General features: G+C 39.8%; 1 protein-coding gene and 1 long non-coding RNA gene across 4 annotated transcripts in view; one reads left to right on the forward strand and one right to left on the reverse strand.

Moving 5' to 3' along the window:
* The window catches only part of LOC133552824 (uncharacterized), a 40,751-nt gene that overhangs the window by 11,489 nt on the left and 8,540 nt on the right, over nt 1-20,722 (reverse strand). The window lies entirely within an intron of this gene.
* LOC133552825 (uncharacterized) overlaps nt 1-20,722 on the forward strand; it is a 78,325-nt gene that overhangs the window by 5,447 nt on the left and 52,156 nt on the right. Inside the window, exon 3 of one of the 2 annotated variants that reach the window (XR_009806776.1) lies at nt 15,474-15,787. The exons of the other annotated variant lie outside the window; for it this stretch is intronic. This is a non-coding gene — a long non-coding RNA (uncharacterized LOC133552825). Of the gene's footprint in view, nt 1-15,473; nt 15,788-20,722 lie in introns of those variants that run through there. 2 annotated transcript variants of the gene reach the window in all.

Consider the following 20,722-nt stretch of genomic DNA (forward strand, 5'->3'; position numbering starts at 1 on the left):
GGGGAAAAGCCTGACATATATATATATATATATATATATATATATATATATATATATATATATATATATATATATATACTTTGCATATATATATATATGTATATATATATATATATAAATATATATATATATATATATATATATATATATATATATATATATATATATATATATATATATATACAGTATATATTTATATATTTGGAATTTGGAGGTCTCAAGGTAGGCAAGTATTGGTATAGAAAACCTTATGTGTGAATTCTTTGGGGCATTCACACAATTATTGTTATCTTTGGTGATAAGGAATGAGGGTCGGGAGCAGGTAACGACAAGAAGGAAGTTATTTTTTAAACATGTTGTGTGATACCTTTGTTACATTTTGTGTGCTATTTTTTCTTCCTTCTGGATCTGCGACTCCCTGCCAATGACCGTACTTTGAACCAGCAGCTGAGAGCACAGTCAACCATGATCTCTCTTTCTGTACACTGAGTCCATCCCAAACACGGTCCCTCCTTCTCTGCCATTGTGTCCGCATGCAAACCGATCTCGATCCGACCTCAATTTTTTTAACGATAAAAACAACATAACGGCTGTGTTTTGTTCACGTGGCATGAAGACCCACTCTTGTTTCCAAAGAGTCCACAGGGTGGTCTCGGTCTGGAATGTTACTGTTGGAATTGTTCGGGAACAGTTTCCATATTCTCTGCCTCCTTTCCATAAGTCATCGCAAGCTTTTTGCAGATTTTCTTCTTGCCCATTTCTGGGCTCGATTGTTTGTTTGTCTGCCACAATCATACTGAATCAGAAACGGGAACAAGAGGAAAGACACTGCTAAAAATACTTCAGATGTGATGGGTCCAGCATGAGTTATTGTCATAACTCCAACAATCTTGTTCTAATTATAGCCTTTTGGGGGTTTTAGTGCTTAACTAAAACCAGATTTCCGGCTGATCCTACTCCCTCAGGTCTAATGTGCTTCAATTTGTGCCGAGTCAGACAGTGAAGAGTTCCCAGTTCCGTATTTCTGAACCTCCCTAAGCAACACAATCGATCAATGTTTACCTATGTAGCCCTAAATCAACAAGTGTCTCAAAGGGCTGCACAAGCCACAACGACATCCTCAGTTCAGATTCCACATAAGGGCAAAGAAAAACTCACAACCCAGTGGGATGTCAATGTGAATGACTATGAAAAAACCTTGCCGCAGATGTGGGTGACCCCCCCCCCCACCTTCGCTGCAGGCCTGCAGACCCCCCCACACACACCAAATAAAATAGCTTTGAGGTCGATGAGCACAACAAATCTATTCCGTACATTCGGCACAGGCCCTGCGATGAGGTAGTGACATGTCCAGGGTGTACGGCGCCTTCCGCCCAAAAGGGAATAAGCGCTGTCGAGTTTTGAGAAAATTGAAATTATTTTTTTCAGTGCGTCTTATTGTCCAAAAAACACGATAATCTGAATTAAACTCTGAGAAAAAAGTTGTTAAAAAGTATTTTGCATCAAAATTATCAATCAATCAATGAATCAGTCATTCAATGTATACTTATATAGCCCTAAATCATGATTGTCTCAAAGGGCTGCACAGGCCACAATGACACCCACGGCTCAGTTTCCACATCAGAGCTAGGAAAAACTCAACCACCCCACCCCTAGGCGTCCCCAACTGATGCACAGATGAGTGGTGCACCCTGGGTCCCGACTTTGGACAGCCGGTGCCTCATCTGTGGTCACTGAATCTGTGCCCCAGGTGGCCCTTGGCAAAGGCCTAGTACCTGATTGCCCCCTATCCATAGATACGGTGAAGACCGGAAGATGGTAGATTTAAGAACTACCACAACGGCTGCGACGGCGGGAGAAGGCTGCATCAGAAATAGGTCCCTTTCGCTGCAGGCCCGCAGGCCACGCCCCTCCCCTCACACCAAATAAAATATATTTGAGGTCGGTAAGCACAAGCAATTTATTCTGTACATTCGGCACACCGGGCTGTAAGGCGCGCTGTCGAGTTTTGAGAAAATTGAAATGTTTTTTTTCAGTGTGTCTTATAGTCCAAAAAATACGGTAATCAGAGTTGATTCTTCTTCAGAAAAATACTCAATTAAAGGTAAATCTGTGGTCACCGAATCTGTGCCCCAGGTGGCCCTTGGCAAAGGCCTAGTATCAGACTGCCCTCTTGCCAGAGATAAGGTGAAGACCTCAACTGCATAGCAGGCGGAAGATGGTAGATTCAGGAACTACAACAACGGCTGCGATGGCGGGAGAAGGCTGCAGCAGAAAAGGGTCCCCTTCGCTGCAGGCCCTTAGGACACGCCCCCCACCAAATAAAACAGCTTTGAGGTACATTAGGCACATTAAACGCACCGGGCTATAAGGCACACTGTCAAGTTTTGAGAACATTGAAAGTATTTTTTTCAGTGTGTCTTATAGTCCAAAAAATACAGTAGTCTGAATTAAATACTGTGAAAAAAAGTTGAATCTTCTTCACAAAAATACTCAATTAAAAGTAAAAAATTATTTTGCATTAAAATTATCAATCAATCAATCAATCAATCAATCAATCAATCAATGTGTACTTATATATCCCTAAATCATGATTGTCTCAAAGGGCTGCACAGACCATAACGACATCGGATCCTGACTTTAGACAGCCAGCGCCTCATCTGTGGTCACCGAATCTGTGCCCCAGGTGGCCCTTGGCAAAGTCCTAGTACCTGACTGCCCCCTAGCCAGGGATACGGTTGAGACCCCAACGGCGGAGCAGGCAAAAGACGGTAGATTTAAGAACTACCACAACGGCTGCGATGGCGGGAGAAGGCTCCAGCAGAAAATGGTTTCCTTCACTGCAGGCCCGCAGGACACGCCCCCCACCAAATAAAATAGCTTTGATGCACCGGGCTATAAAGCGCACTGTCAAGTTTTGAGAAAATTGAAAATATTTTTTTCAGTGCGTTTTATAGTCCTAAAAATACGGTAACCTGAATTAAACTCTGACAAAAAAGTTGTTACTTCTTCACAAAAATACTCAACTAAAAGTAAAAAGTATTTTGCATCCAAAAAGTTACTGGAATGTAACAGAGTCAATGTGACGCGTGACTACTCTCTTTGAGGCGTCATTGTTCGTGAATATAGTGAACGTGAACGTGCAACAGGTGTCCCCGCCTGCGTTGCGGCGACAATTTTGGAATAGTTGTTTTTCATTAAAAGCCTTCCAGGGCATAATTATCCCAAGTCACGTGTTTTTTTGCGAACATGTTGTTTACTCGTCACCCATTAAGAATCAGTCCTTATGTGTGCGTACGTGTTACTACCCTGCTATCGTTTTGTTTTTGTTTGTTTTTTTATTCAACATTTACCTAACCAGGAAAAAAATCCCATTGAGATTAAGAACCTTTTTTTTTTACAAGGGACTCTTGGCCAAATGACAGAATTGACATCAAGTAAAACAGTTACAGTTTTTAACATAGGCTCCTTCAAATGCTCTCAGTTTAGATTTAAAAGCATTTTCAGTCACTGTGATAGTTTAAAACAAATAAAGTGCACTTTTGTGCATGATGTCACACAAGATATTTCAATAAGCTGCATATGTGGTAGGTTCCTGCGGACGTTATATCCTTCTGTTGTTGACTATTTTTTTTTTTCGGTGTTGATCTGGAAATAGTTGCTTCGGCATTTTGTTGGTGTGGCACCGAACGGAGATGTTGACATGCGGAGTTTCAAGCACTCCTTATTCTCGAGCGGGTGACATTTCAAATGATGCTTTTTGTAGCAACGCTTTTGCCGCATAATTTTTCAACATCTTCCCGCTTGAAGTCAAACCACCGCCAGACGATGGACCTTGTTGGGAATTAATCCTTCTTTCATTTGTTACCAGATGTAATAGTTCCAGGAGAGCCTTGTGAATAAAAGTGTAACAATGACACTGTCTCCTAGTGTTGGTTTGAAGGCCATCCCGCTCGAGAGTACAAGTCACAGTGGTGTGACTTGTACTCTCGAGTGGGATGGCTTTCAAACCAGTGACTTGTGTAGGGTGTACACCGTCTTCTGCCCGAATGCAGCTCCATTAAATAAAAACAATTATCACAGCCAACAACAAACTTAGTTTAAACTACCGTATTTGCTTGAATTGCCGCACATAGGTAGTCAATCCATCATTTTCTCAAACACATGACACACACCAAGTCAAATCAGCTCAGTTATTTTCCTTTTTTTTGACTGTTTTCCGTACCTTGGAGACATCACGGCATGCTAATCGATGCTAACATGCTATTTAGGCTAGCTGTATGTACATTTATAGCTATATTTGCATCCAGCCTTTCCCTCCGCCGACATTTAATGCCAAACAAACACTTACCAATCGATGGATTTAAGTTGCTCCAGTGTCACAAGATGCGAAAGTCCCGATCGTTTGGTCTGCACATTTTACCGGACAGGGCACAGAGATGTATGGATATCCTGCATATGTATTTCCAACAATAAAGTCAATGAAATCACAAAGGTGAATTGTGTTAATGTTATTGACTTATGTGCTAATCAGACATATTTGGTCGCGGCATGACTGCCAGTTAATCGATGCTAACATGCTATTTAGGCTAGCTGTATGTACATTTGTAGCTATATTTGCATCCAGCCTTTCCCTCCGCCCACATTTAATGCAAAACAAACACTTACCAATCGATGGATTTAAGTTGCTCCAGTGTCACAAGATGCGAAAGTCCCGATCGTTTAGTCTGCACATTTTGCCGGACAGGGCACAGAGATGTATGGATATCCTGCAGATGCATTTCCAACAATAAAGTCAACGAAATCACAAAGGTGAGTTTTGTTGATGTTATTGACTTATGTGCTAATCAGACATATTTGGTCGCAGCATGACTGCCAGCTAATAGATGATAACATTCTATTTAGGCTAGCTGTATGTATATTTGGAGGTATATTTGCATCCAGAGTTTCCCTCCACCAACATTAAATGCCAAACAAACACTTACCAATCGACAGATTTAAGTTGCTCCTGCACATTTTACCAGCGATGCTAAAGCAGACATGGCACAAAGATGCATGGATATCGTGTGATACTCAATCGTTGGTTAGAAGGCGATCACCGAATAGCGTCAATAGGTATTCGCTCAATAGTTTCAGTTTCTTCTTCAATTTCGTTTTCGCTATCTGCCTTCATACTCCAACCATCCGTTTCAATACATGCGTAATCTGTTGAATCGCTTAAGCCGCTGAAATTTGAGTCTGAATCCAAGCTAATGTCGCTACATCTCGCTGTGCTATCCGCCATGTTGTTTGTATTGGCATCACTGGATGACGTCACAGGAAAATGGACGGTGGCTTCACAGATGGCGAAAATCAGGCTCTTTAAAGCCTTTTTTCGGGATATTCCATGATAGGTAAAATTTAGAAAAAAAATTCAAAAAATAAAATAAGCCACTGGGAACTGATTTTTGTTGGTTTTAACCATTCTGAAATTGTGATAATGTTCCCCTTTAAGGTCCAAGCTAACATCACACTCAGATTTTTACTGCATGCCTTTGGTAAGTGCCGGAGTGACAAGAGGTTTTAAAATAATTAGCGCATTCTTACTTTTACCCCATGCCTTTGGTAAGCGCAGGAGTGAGAAAAGGTTTCAAATTAATTAGCGCCCTGGCGGCAATTCAAGGAAATATGGTAGTCCCGTTTCAGGAACTCGATTTCCTCCCACACTGCAAAAAGTCAGCGTTAAAAAACAGAGGGAAAAAAAATTAAAAAATGAGGGGTATTTCACTTGAATTAAGCAAAATTATCTGCCAATAAAACAAGAATATTAGGCTTGTCAAGACTTTCCAAAACAAGTAAAATTAGCTAAACTCAATGAACCCCAAAATACCTCAAAATAAGTATGTTCTCCCTAATAACAAGTGCACTTTTCTTGGTAGAAAAAACAAATATGTGACCTTTTTCTCGATATGTTGAAAAATATTCTTATATGAAGTACAAACCCCATTTCCATTTGAGTTGGGAAATTGTGTTAGATGTAAATATAAACGGAATACAATGATTTGTAAATCCTTTTCAACCCATATTCAGTTGAATGCACTACATTTTTTGCAAATAAAAATAAACAGAATTTCATGGCTGCAACACGTGCCAAAGTAGTTGGGAGAAGGCATGTTCACCACTGTATTACATCACCTTTTCTTTTAACAACAATCAATAAACGTTTGGGAACTGAGGGAACTAATTGTTGAAGCTCTGAAAGTGGAATTCTTTCCCATTTTTGTTTTATGTAGAGCTTCAGTCGTTCAACAGTCCGCGGTCTCAGCTGTTGTATTTTACGCTTCACACATTTTTGATGGGAGACAGGTCTGGACTGCAGGTGGGCCAGGAAAGTACCCGCACTCTTTTTTTACGAAGCCACGTTGCTATAACACGTGCTGAATGTGGCTTGGCATTGTCTTGCTGAAATAAGCAGGGGCGTCCAAGAAAATGACAGCACTTAGATGGCAGCATATGTTGTTCCAAAACCTGTATGGACCCTTCAGCATTGATGGTGCCTTCACAGATGTGTAAGTTACCCATGCCTTGGGCCCTAATGCATCCCCATACCATCACAGATGCTGGCTTTTGAACTTTGCGTCGATAACAGTATGGATGGTTCGCTTCCCCTTTGGTCCGGATGACACGATGTCGAATATTTCCCCCCAAAAATTGAAATGTGGATTCGTCAGACCACAGAACACTTTTCCACTTTGCCTCAGTCCATCTTAGATGATCTCGGGCCCAGAAAAGCCGGCGGCGTTTCTGGATGTTGTTGATAAATGGCTTTCGCTTTGCATAGTAGAGCTTTAACTTGCAGTTAGAGATGTAGCGGCAAACTGTATTTAGTGACAGTGGTTTTCTGAAGTGTTCCTGAGCCCATGTGGTGATATCCTTTAGAGATTGATGTCGTTTTTTTATACAGTGCCGTCTGAGGGATCGAAGGTCACGGTCATTCAATGTTGTTTTCCGGCCATGCTGCTTACGTGGAGTGATTTCTCCAGATTCTCTGAACTTTTGATGATATAATGCACCGTAGATGTTGAAATCCCTAAATTTCTTGCAATTGCACTTCGAGAAACGTTGTTCTTAAACTGTTTGACTATTTGCTCACGCAGTTGTGGACAAAGGGGTGTACCTCGCCCCATCCTTTCTTGTGAGAGACTGAGCATTTTTTGGGAAGCTGTTTTTATACCCAATCATGGCACACACCTGTTCCCAATTAGCCTTCACAGCTGTGGGATGTTCCAAATAAGTGTTTGATGAGCATTTCTTAACTTTGTTAGTATTTATTGCCACTTTTCCCAACTTCTTTGTCACGTTTTGCTGGCATCAAATTTTAAAGTTAATGATTATTTGCAACAACAAAAAAATGTCTATCAGTTTGAACATCAAATATGTTGTCTTTGTAACATATTCATATGGGTTGAAAATGATTAGCAAATCAATGTATTCCGTTCATATTTACATCCAACACAATTTCCCAATTCACATGGAAACGGGATTTGTATCATATCAGACCGAAAATAAGCAAATATCACCCTTATTTGAGATATTTAATCCAACTTAGATTTCAGTTTTTGCAGTGCAGCGTTCAAAGAAGAGTTCCACTGACAGAAACTGCCTTTGCATTGGTTTTTTTTTTTCCAACGTGACCGGCTGATTTTCTGCACACACACACACACGAGAGAACACAACATGCTAATTATATTTGTTCTGGGTGTAACAGTTGAGGCATTTTTTTTACATGTCAGCATTAAAAAAGCTCTTTGAAGGAAACTTTGGTGCAGAGAAAATACTCATTTGGAAGGCAAACTTGGCAGAAAAGTGCAAAAATAAATGACTGGCTATATGTCCTTTTTACTCCCGCACTAAATACAATTATTTGCGGGGTTTCAAAATGAGGTAAAAAAATACAGGTGAGTGAGTTTGTGTACCTTTTTCCGGTAAATTAAAAGAGTCACCGCCGGGAATGATTGGGTTGTTTATGATTTGGAATCCCCCCCACCACCCCCACATCCCCCCCCACCTGTGCTGGGAAAACAACTATTTATACCGTGAAGCATCCAGTCAGGATTTAGTTAATAGGATTGGGGCTGGTCCAGGTCTTGTTGGGGCTGGACTCTGTACCAGGATGTCATGTCTGATGGCAAGTCTCCTACCTGGACCGACTTCATAAAGACAGACCTTGGTCTGCTTGTTAAATGAAGCTGAAGGCTGAAACGGGAGCACTTGGACACAACAAAGAGGCTGGAAGGAAGAATGGGATGTATATATATATATATATATATATATATATATATATATATATATATATTTCAGTTTATTTAATAGGCGCCAGCGCCCCCCCGCGACCCCGAAAGGGAATAAGCGGTAGAAAATGGATGGATGGATAACCATTGTTTAATGTATTGTTGTTACTCAGCCAGCATTTGTGGGTCTGATTGACTCGTTTCAATGCCTCACAATCTAACGGTTTTATGTTAAAATACTGAACAGATGTTTACTTTATCCCAATAAACATCTGTTCAGTATTTTAACATCAAAGTTTTTGATGTTAAAAGAGTGTCACATTAACAAAAAAGAAAAAGATGCATCCGGCTTGGACTGGTCCTGGATCAAGCTTGGGCAGGTATTGGATCAAAATAGATATCCCCTCCCGTCACCTCCCAACGTACACAATGGAATTTTACACAAGCCCTTGGCTTGGTACAACGAAGACAGCCTCTGTCTGCTCGCCGGAAGTTTCCGAAAACGGAAACTTTTGGGATAAATTACACATAATTATCCTATCAGATGTTTATTGGAATAAGAAGAACGTTGCACGGAAGATTTTTCTCCCAGACCCTAGTGTGTGAATGTTGTCTGTCTATCTGTGTTGTCCCTGTGATGAGGTGGCGACTTGTCCAGGGTGCACACCGCCTTCCGCCCGATTGTAGCTGAGATAGGCACCAGCGCCCCCCGCGACACCAAAAGGAATAAGTGGTAGAAAATCGATGGATGGAGTTTTTGCATCTCACAGGGATACTTCTTTTGTGTTTCTGCACCTGCAGTTCCCACACAAGGTTGCAACATTGTTTGTCAACACTGTCTGCTCTCATTTTCTCGCACATTTTGACCCTCTGTATGTTCTGTGTACCTACACTCTGTCCCCCTCCTGTGTAGACCTGCTCTCTCTCTGTGTGTGTGTGTGTGTGTGTGTGTGTGCGTGCGTGCGTGCGTGCGTGCGGCGTGCGTGCGTGCGTGTGTGTGTGTGTGTGTGTGTGTGTGTGTGTGTGTGTGTGTGTGTGTGTGTGTGTGTGTGTGGTAAACATAACACAAATTTCCACACTTCTATTATCCCGGGATCCAACGGACCCGGACATCTTATATGTAATAGAAATGTATAGGGGGGGTGTATGGTGTGTGGTCATTAAAGATGTATTGTAATATATGTTCTTCACAGAAAATGAGTCAAAGTCAGTAAGTCTCAGTTGGAAAAACAAATTAATTGTATCATTTTTATTTTAATAAAGAATAAAAACGGGTCCCATGGACCCGAACACCACACAAGGGTTAAAAAAAACCGTTGATGACATAACTGCCTTCAAGAAACAATGGTTGTTGTAGTGCAGGCATGTCAAACTCAAGGCCCGGGTGCCAGATCTGGACCGCAAACACCTATAAATAACTTTAGGTCAATAAAGTACTTCATGTTTTCTCACGAAACATAATGGAATTGTAGCGACGCTGACTGGCGATAAAAATGGGACGGATCAAGCGAGAGGAGTTGTCATTTGCAGCAATCGTTTTAAGTGATTCGGACTTTGAAGAGGAAGGGCTTTGGTGGGAAAAAATGTCAAAGATTCAAGCAAACACGATCCCGAAAATCAGGAGCACCCTCTAGGGGTGAAGGTCTGAGTCAGAACCTGTGGTAAAATGGAAAAAAAAAGAGCAGGAAAAAACAAAAAAAAGTGAATTGTCTAATTAGTGTTCTATTTTGGATCCTCTTCTACTGATGTTTTTTATCGACATCCTTGTGTCAAGATGGGGGGGGGGGGGGGGGGGCAGCTTGCTGCGAAGTTGTTCTTCCAGGAAGGCAGACAGACGACACGGGACATGGCGTGCAGGTATAAACATGATTTAATCTTTAACTCAGAAAAGGTGAAAACAAAAAGGTGCAAAAGGCTAAAGCACAGCTTGACGAAGAAAACAAAACTAACACTAAGACTAAACTTTGGACATGAAACAAAAAACACTTACTGTGGCCTGAGAAGAGCAGCATTAAAAACCAGCATGGACTGAGCATGAAGAGAACAATGACCCCAGGCCGACTGACTGGCAAAGACGAGCTTAAATACTGCCTCTGACTAATGCTCGGGAAGCAGGTGAGCGGGAGAGCACTAATCAGAGACAGGTGAACACAATGAGTAACCAAGGTGACAAAACAAACAAGGAAGTGCAAACAGGAACTAATGGAGTCGTCATGGAAACTAAAAAAATAAAGGGTGCACAAAAACCAAACAGAACAGCCAAAACTTAACATGATTACCAAGACATGAGACCTTGAAGAAATCCCGAGGCGCTCCCAGGCCAGCCGGGAGACATAGTCTTCCTAACGTGTCCTGGGTCCTCCCCGTGGCCTCCTTCCGGTCGGACATGCCCTAAACACCTCCCTAGGGAGGCGTTTGGGTGGCAAACTGACCGGATGCCTGAACCACTTCATCTGGCTTCTCTCAATGTGGAGGAGCAACGGCTTTACTTTGAGCTCCCCCCGGATGGCAGAGCTTCTCACCCTATCTCTAAGGGAGGGACCCGCCAACCGGCGGAGGAAACTCATTTTGGCCACTTGTACCCGTGATCTTGTCATTTTGGTCATAATCCAAAGCTCATGACCATGAGAATGGGAACATAGATCGACCGGTAAATTGAGAGCTTCACCTTCCGATTCAGCTCCTTCTTCACCACAACGGATCGATACAGCGTCCGCATTACTGAATACGCCGCACCGATCCGCCTGTCAATGTCATGATCCACTCTTCCCTCACTTTCTGAACAAGACGCCGAGGTACTTGAACTCCTCCACTTGGTGCAGGGTCTCCTCCCCAACCCGGAGATGGCACTGCATCCTTTTCTGGTCGAGAACCATTGACTCTGGCTTGGAGGTGATGATTCTCATCCCAGTCGCTTCACACTCGGCTGCAAACCGATCCAGTGAGAGCTGAAGATCCTGGACAGATGAAGCCATCAGGACCACATCATCTGCAAAAAGCAGAGACCTAATCTTGCAACCACCAAACCAGATCCCCTCAACGCCTTGACTGCGCCTAGAAATTCTGCTTGGTGCAATTAAGGGATCAAAACTAAAATTGTATTTACTTAAATCCACTTTTTCTATGTGGTGAAATGAGCTCCAGTTTTATAGATCAGTGTTTCTTAACCATAGGGGTCCATCTTTGGGCTGTGAATGCCCCCTTGATGACCGCCAAAATGATCTGTTTCTCAGCTGTGATCCATATATGGATGCAGCGGTACTCAGTTGTAATACTTTTTCCCACCACTTGTGGCGGTAATGACAATTTCAAACAAACAGAAGACGTCTGGAGCTAAAGTCATAAAGAAGTTTCTTAGTCACAACCATCTGCGCCTTATTGTGGACAAGACCAAGGAGCTGGTGATCAACTTCAAGAAGAAAATGACCCCTGTGGAGCCCATCAACATCCAGAGGCCGTGGCAGTAGTGGGGGAGTACAATTATCTGGAAGTCCACTTGAACAGCAGACTGGACTGGAAGGACAACAGCAAGAAGGGCATAAGCAAACTTGTTCCAGAGGAAGTTTAGGTTCTTTAACGTGTGCAGCAAGCTGTTGGAGATCTTTTTTTACTCTGTTGTGGCCAGTGCCCTGTACTTCGCAGTGGTTTGTTTGGGGGAGCAGCACCAGCAAAAGGGACTTAAACCGGATTGACAAACTATTGGCAAGCAGTTGGCGTTTGTTTCAGTGAGGGACAGGAGGACACTGGACAAACTGCTCCCCATCACGGATAATCCTGCCTACCCACTCCACCAGACAATTTCAACCTATACTCATTTCTAAGTTAATGATTATTTGCCCCCAAAAAATAAAATCCTAGTACAAACATTAAATATATTGTCTTTGCAGTCTATTCAATTGAACATAAATTGAAAATAATTTTCAAATCATTGCATTCTGTTTATGAATTACACAAGACCAGACTAGATCTGACCAATCCAAGTCAAAGACTGGATGTGACCAATCTAAGTCTATGACTAGATTTGACCAATCTGAGTCTCAGATTAGATTTGACCAATCTGGGTCTCAAAGTCTCAAACTACATCTGACCAATCCAAGTATAGGACTATATTTTACCAATTTGAGTCTTAGACTAGATCTGACTAATCTAAGTATTGGGCTGGATCTTACCAATCAGAGTCTTAGACTAGATCTAACCATCTAAATATAGGACTAAATCTTACCAAACTGAGTCTTAGACTAGATCTGACCAATCTAAGTCTCAGACTAGATCTGACCAATTTAAGTCTCAGACTAGTTCTGACCAATCTAAGTATAGGACTAGATCTGACCAATCTAAGTCTCAAACTAGATATGACCAATCTAAGTCTATGACTAGATGTGACTAATCTAAATCCATGACTAGATATGGCAAATCTGAGTCCAAGACTAGATCTGACCAATCCTAGTCTATGACTAGATATGACAGGTCTGACTCTAAAACTAGATCTGACCAGTCTAAGTCTGAGACTAGATCTGACCAATCTGAGTCTCAAACTAGATCTGACCAGTGTAAGTATAGGACCAGATCTGACCAATCTAAGCCTATGACTAGATATGACTAATCTAAGTCTAAGACTAGAGCTGACCAATCTAAGTATAGGACTAGATTTTACCAATCTGAAATCTTAGACTAGATCTGACCAATGTATGTATAGGACTAGTTTTACCAATCTGAGTCTCAGACAAGATCTGACCAATCTAAGTATAGGACTAAATTTTACCAATCTGAGTTTTAGACTAGATCTGACCAATCTAAGTTTCAGACTAAGTCTGATCAATCTAAGTCTAAGACTAGATCTTACCAATCTAAGTTTCAGACTAGATCTGACCAATATAAGTCTCAAACTAGATCTGACCAATCTAAGTATAGGACTGACTAGATTTGACTAATCAGCATCTTGGACTACATCGGACCAATCTAAGTATAGGACTGACTAGATCTGACCAATCTAAGTCTCAAACTAGATCTGACCAATCTAAGTCTCAGACTAGATCTGACCAATCTAAGTAAGACTAGATCAGACCAATCTAAGTATATGACTTGATATGACCAATCTGATTCTAAGACTAGTTCTGGCCAATATAAATCTAATACTAGATCTGACCAATCTAAGTCTAAGACTAAATCTGACCAAGCTAAGTCTATGAGCATGAACTGATGAAGCTTACTCAGATGAGAAGCGAAACATCTTCAAAGACAAACCAAACAGTCCAGTCCTGATCGATTGAATGCTCTGAGAACACATTTTACTATCTATTATAAAATTAGTTAAAATGGAATTCCTTTAGCACTGACTAATTTTATGTAAACTTATTTTTCATCAGTTTTTATCAGGGTTTTTTTTTTTCATTCGCATTATATTTGATCGGTACTTATTTTTGAGCTAAGTTTTGTGATTAACAAATTTGACAAGGTGTATCCTTGTTAAAGAGTAAGCAGGTTAGATATAATTATTGAATATGATCAAAACCAACATTACTAAATCCGTGTTAATATTCGAGTGGCCCCCTGTGGACTGGAAGACAACTAGGTCAATGAAGTTGATGAAGTCACACCCAGAGTCTGGCAATGAAAAGTACTAGTTATGTTTCTACTGTAAAAAAAAGTATTTTTTATCTTGGAAATGACTGCCAGGGTTATTTTCAGGTCCAAAAAAAAAACATACGATAACTTGTTGGTGACATTTTATTCATCTGGGTGACCATGGGGTCCCAATGTTCAAACATTTAATCACATTTCTAGAATTCAATAACATAAATTGCTGCCTAATTGGCTTCAATGATCCAATTAGATTTAGGATTGTTCAACGTCTTCCGTTTGACCCACATTTTTTAGACGTGCTCCGTCTCTTCAAACGTAAGGCGATTCAAATCCGAGCTGCTGACCTGCTGTCGTGTCTTCGCCTTACGCGGCTAATCCCGGGGCGACACTCAAACACGTCTCAAACTGACTCCCCTTTGTCCGCCCCGGGGCACCAAAACCCCCGCATGATTAGAGTCCCGGCCCACAACAGAATGTGCCTACGTGTTTGGAAAAGTGTACCTTAAAATAGACTTTAGGAAGGGGCTGTAGACGGTGGGGGGGGGGAATCGAGTTTAGGACCAAAATAAAAAAGAGCCATATTGTTCAAGTGAGGTCATCAGTGGAAAAATAACAAATTACGGGGCCCCCGGGCCTCCTTCCTCACGGGCAGCCGATGCTACCATATATCCCCTCCCGAAAGAAAAACAAGATGAGAATGAGACCCAGTAGTAAGGATTTCCACTTTTAAGAAAAAAAAACATTTGAATTCATTAATAAATTAACACAAACCCCGTTTCCATATGAGTTGGGAAATTGTGTTGACCCATATTCAGTTAAATATGCTACAAAGACAACTTATTTGGAACATCCCACAGGTGTGCAGGCTAATTGGGAACAGGTGGGTGCCATGATTGGGTATAAAAACAGCTTCCCAAAAAAAATGCTCGGTCTTTCACAAGAAAGGATGGGGCGAGGTACACCCCTTTGTCCACAACTGCGTGAGCAAATAGTCAAACAGTTTAAGAACAACGTTTCTCAAAGTGCAATTGCAAGAAATTTAGGGATTTCAACATCTACTGTCCATAATATCATCAACAAGTTCAGAGAATCTGGAAAAATCTCTCCACGTAAGCGGCATGGCCGGAAGCCAACATTGAATGACCATGACCTTCTCTCAGTATCAAAAACCGACATCAATCTCTAAAGGATATCACCACATGGGCTCAGGAATACTTCAGAAAACCACTGTCACTAAATACAGTTTGTCGCTACATCTGTCAGTGCAAGTTAAAGCTTTACTATGCAAAGTGAAAGCCATTTATCAAAAACATCCAGAAAAACCGCCGGTTTTTCTGGATGTTGTTAAGATGGACTGATGCAAAGTAGAAAAGTGTTCTGTGGTCTGACGAGTTCACATTTCACATTGTTTTTGGAAATATTCGACATCGTGTCATCCGGACCAAAGGGAAGCGAACCATCCAGACTGTTATCGACGCAAAGTTCAAAGGCCAGCATTTGTGATGGTATGGGGGTGCATTAGTGCCCAAGGCATGGGTAACTTACACATCTGTGAAGGCACCATTAATGCTGAGAGGTACACACAGGCTTTGGAACAACATATGCTGCCATCTTTTTCAGCTCAGCTTATTTCAGCAAGACAATGCCAAGCCACATTCAGGACGTGTTACAACAGCGTGACTTCATAAAAAAAGAGTGCGGGTACTTTCCTGCCCCGCCTGCAGTCCAGACCTGTCTCCCATCGAAAATGCGTGCCGCATTATGAAGTTGAACGACTGAAGCTCTACATAAAAAAAGAATGGGAAAGAATTCCACTTTCAAAGCTTCAACAATTAGTTTTCTCAGTTCCCAAATGTTAATTGAGTGTTGTTAAAAGGAAAGGTGATGTAACACAGTGGTGAACATGCCCTTTCCCAACTACTTTGGCAAGTGTTGCAGCTATGAAATTCTAAGTTAATTATTATTTGCAAAATAAAAAATAAAGTTTATGAGTTTGAACATCAAATATCTTGTCTTTGTAGTGCATTCAACTGAATAGGGGTTGAAAATTATTTGCAAATCATTGTATTCTGTTTATATTTACATCTAACACAATTTCCCAACTCATATGGAAACGGGGTTTGTCCAAGCTTTAATTTTCGTTAAATCCACAAAGCAAACATGGAGGTGCATTCCTCAGAAGGGCAGAGCACAGATGGTGAAGCAAACATCTCCTCCGGCTTCCACCAGGTGTGTTTAGGGCCGTCTGATCCGCCGCCGCCCAGCCCGCTCACCTCGGATGGCGATGAAAGGAGTTCCTTGGGTCGGTGAATGGACCTCTTGTACGTCCCGCGGCTGCATCAACGGCGTCATTGACGACCGTTTGTGTTGACTTTAACACCAAATATAGACGCGGCGCGCGACGTCATGCGCCCTCTTTAGAAAGCGTGACGGCCGGGTGGTATGACATCCTGCACAGCCAATCCTTTAGCACACATTTTTCCCCTTCAATTTAAGCCCAATAAGGATGATGGGGGGGGGGTGATGTCACGGTGCTACTGTAGCCTGTTTGTAACGGTCAATGATTGCAGGAGGAAGTGAGAATACACAAGTTAGAGACTGAGAGACAAAACAATTTGATGTTTTAAAGGGGAACATTATCACCAGATCTACTGTATGTAAGTGTCAATATATACCTTGATGTTGCAGAAAAAAGACCATATTTTTTTTAACCGATTTCCGAACTCTAAATGGGTGAATTTTGGCGAATTAAACGCATTTCTATTATTCGCTCTCACGGCAATGACGTCACATAGGTAGTCAATCCGCCATTTTCTCAAACACATTACAAACATCGAGTCAAATCAGCTCTGTTATTTTCAGTTTTTTCTACTGTTTTCCGTACCTTGGAGACATCATGCCTCGTCGGTGTGTTGTCGGAGGATGTAACAACACGATCAGGGACGGATTCAAGTTGACTTACGTGGAGTGTGCATCGATTAGCACGACATGCTATTTAGGCTAGCTGTATAAACATATTGCATCGTTATGCCTCATTTGTAGCTATATTTGCAACCAGCCTTTCCCTCCACCCACATTTAATGCCAAACAAACACTTACCAAGCGATGTATTTAAGTTGCTCCAGTGTCAAAAGATCCGAAAGTCCCTGGTCTGCACATTTTACCTGCGATGCTACGACAGACATGGCACAGAGACGTATGGATACCCTGAGACACTCAAAGCAGATGCAACGATAAAGTCAACGAAATCACAAATGTGAGTTTTGTTGATGTTATTGACTTATGTGCTAATCAGACATATTTGGTCACAGCATGACTGCCAGCTAATCGATGCTAACATGCTATTTAGGCTAGCTGTATGTACATTTGTAGCTATATTTGCATCCAGCCCTTCACACCACCCACATTTAATGCCAAACAAACACTTACCAATCGACGGATTTAAGTTGTTCCTGCACATTTTACCGGCGATGCTACGACAGACAGAGATGTATGGATACCCTGCGACACTCAATCGTTGGTTGGAAGGCGATAGCCGAATAGCTTCAGTAGCTATTTGCTCAATAGCTTCAGTTTCTTCTTAAATTTCGTTTTCGCTATCTGCCTCCCCACTCCAACCATCCGTTTCAATACAGGCGTATTCTTTTGAATCGCTTAAGCCGCTGAAATCTGAGTCTGAATCCGAGCTAATGTCGCTATATCTTGCTGTTGGCATCACTGGATGACGTCACAGGAAAATGGACGATGGATTTAAAGATAGCGAAAATCAGGCACTTTAAAGGCTTTTTTCGGGATATTCCATGATGGGTAAAATTTTGAAAAAAACTTTGAAAAATAAAATAAGCCACTGGGAACTGATTTTTATTGGTTTTAACCCTTCTGAAATTGTGATAATGTTACCTTTTAAGACAGACCTCCTCCAAGGCAGCACAACCTTTGCACGGTATTTACTCAGTTTGGCACACCTCTTGTACTCAATTATTGTTTCATCTGACATCACATGGACACAGATAAGACCTTCTGTGGTCAGATGAAACAACAATTGAGCTGTTTGGCCACAATACCCAGCAATATGTATGGAGGAGGAAAGGTGAGGCTTTTAATTCCAGGAACACCACACCTACTGTCAAGCATGGTGGTGGTAATATTATACTCTGGGCCTGTTTTTCTGCCAAAGGTTCCTGTTGAAGTGTGTGGTTTGTGTTTCCACCACATTTCATAGTTCAGAGTAGTTTATACAAGCCAGCCTGATGACGTAAGGAGTTCTACACTGATACCATGTAAATAAACAGACAATATTAGGTAGCGGGTATTTAAGTTAATGAAACAGGAAGCAATACTATACAAAACGATATGATTGATTAAACAAAGTGTATCGAATCGTTCATGAAAAGTCAAGATATTTTTTGTTCGCAATGTCCAACAGTCGGAGAGTCGGCCTCTCAGTAAGTAACAATATGTAAATAATAAATGTGAGTATTTATCTGTAAATAATAATATACAAACAATACATGTCAAGGTTAGTCTGTAAATAATATTATAACAATAATACATGTCAGTGTTTCTCTGTAAATAACAATAAATAAATAACAAATGTCAGTGTCTATCTGTAAAAAACAATATATAAATAATACATGTCAGTGTTTCTCTGTAAATAACAATGAATGAATACCAAATGTCAGTGTCTATCTGTAAATAACAATATATAAATAATACATGTCAGTTTTTATCTGTTAATAACAATATGGAAATAATAAAGGTCAGTGTTTATCTGTGAATAAAAATATAACAATAACACACGTCAGTGCTTTTCTGTAAATAACAAAATATAAATAATACATGTCTGTTTTTATCTGTAAATAACAATTTACAAATGTCAGTGTTTATCTGCAAATAACAATATATAAATAACACATGTCAGTGTTTATCTGTAAATAACAATATATGCAGAATAAATGTCAGTGTTTATATGTATATAACAATATTTCAATAATACGTGTCAGAGTTTATCTGTAAATAATAATTTATCAACAATATATGTTAGTGTTTATCTGTAAAAACCAATATGTAATAATACATGTCAGTGTTTATCTGTAAATAAAAATATATCAAAAATAAATGTCAGTGTTTATCTGTAAATATCAATATATACAATACTACATGTTAGTGTTTATCTGGTAAACATCAATTTGTAAGTAATAAATGTCGGTATTCATCTGTAAATAACAATATAACAATAATACATGTCAGTGTTTCTATGAATAAAAATATATAAATAACAAATATCAGTGTCTATCTGTAAATAACAATATATATATATATATATATATATATATACACACGTCTGTTTTTATTTGTACATAACAATATATAAATGTCAGTGTTTATCTGTAAATAACAATATATCAACAATACATGTCAGTGCTTATCTGTAAATAACAATATAACAGTAATACACGTCAGGGTTTATCTGTAAACAACAATATATAAATAATATATGTCAGTGTTTTTCTGTAAATACAATATATAAATAACAAATATCAGTGTCCATCTGTAAGTAACAATATATAATTAATACATGTCAGTGTATATCTGTACATAACAATATATCAATGTCAGTGTTTATTTATAAATAACAATATATACATAATAATTGCCAGTGTTTATCTCTAAATAAAAATATATAAATAATTAATGTCAGTGTTTATCTGTAAATAACAATATATAAATAATACATGTCAGTGTTTATCTGTAAATAACAATATGTAAATATTAAAAAGTCAGTGTTTATCTGTAAATAACAATATGTAAATAATAAAAAGTCAGTGTTTATGTCACACCAACAACACGAACACATCGGCTTTAGCATTAGCATTCTGTCCACTTGGGTTGAAGCTAACTACTACACAAATGCAGTGTCACTGACTACTTTAACAACACGTAACAAAATAAATAGTTAATATTTGATGTTATTTACCTTCGTTGCACTCGTGTGCTACCTCCTTCATTTCACATTTATGCGTAGTAAGCAGCTGAGGTTGTTACTTTGAGTCCGGGTTCACAGTCCTCCATATATACGTTTAAAAGAGTATGTTCACTTCTTGTAGCTTCGCATATAAAAAATGAAATTTGTAAAAATAATAAACAACAATAAAGTTAATATAGTTTAAAGACTAATGCTGAGTAAAAACACTGCAAAATAGTTCCACTGATCAGCGTTCTTCAGCACACAGACGCCCAACAAAAGTTCCTGGATTTCGAAAGTTCCTTTTGTTATTCTTTCGTTTTTCTTTCTTTCTGTTGTCAATTTTATTGTTGTATGAATAATTAAAGAAAAATGACATAAATACGTCGCCTCACATGTTCTGATGACGTGCTTGAAAGAGAAGTTTTAGGAAGGCCCCCAACTCTGTTCAACCAATCAGTGTTCGAAACCACAGCCCGCCCCCGAAAAGGTTCCGGATATCTTCAAAAAGTCCCACCTAGCTAAGAGGAACTCCGAAATGTTCCCGAAGAACTAAATCTACACGGGTAGTTTTTGGTGGAAACACAGAGGATCTTTACTGGAAAGTTCCTGGAAAAGGGCCTAACGTAAACATGAAGAATTGATTGTATTCTCTATCTTATTAAAAAACTACACTTTTAATAAACTATATATATATATATATATATATGTATATATATATATATATATATATATATATATATATATATATATATATATATATATATATATATATATATATACATATATTGTTAGTAATCCCACTGTTTACTGATGAGATTACAGGTGCTGCTCATATTATTAGAATATCATGAAAAAGTTTATTTATTTCATTGATTCCATTTAGAAAGTCAAACCTGTAGAA

The sequence above is a fragment of the Nerophis ophidion genome, linkage group LG05, assembly GCF_033978795.1.
Source record: "Nerophis ophidion isolate RoL-2023_Sa linkage group LG05, RoL_Noph_v1.0, whole genome shotgun sequence".
NCBI lineage: Eukaryota > Metazoa > Chordata > Actinopteri > Syngnathiformes > Syngnathidae > Nerophis > Nerophis ophidion.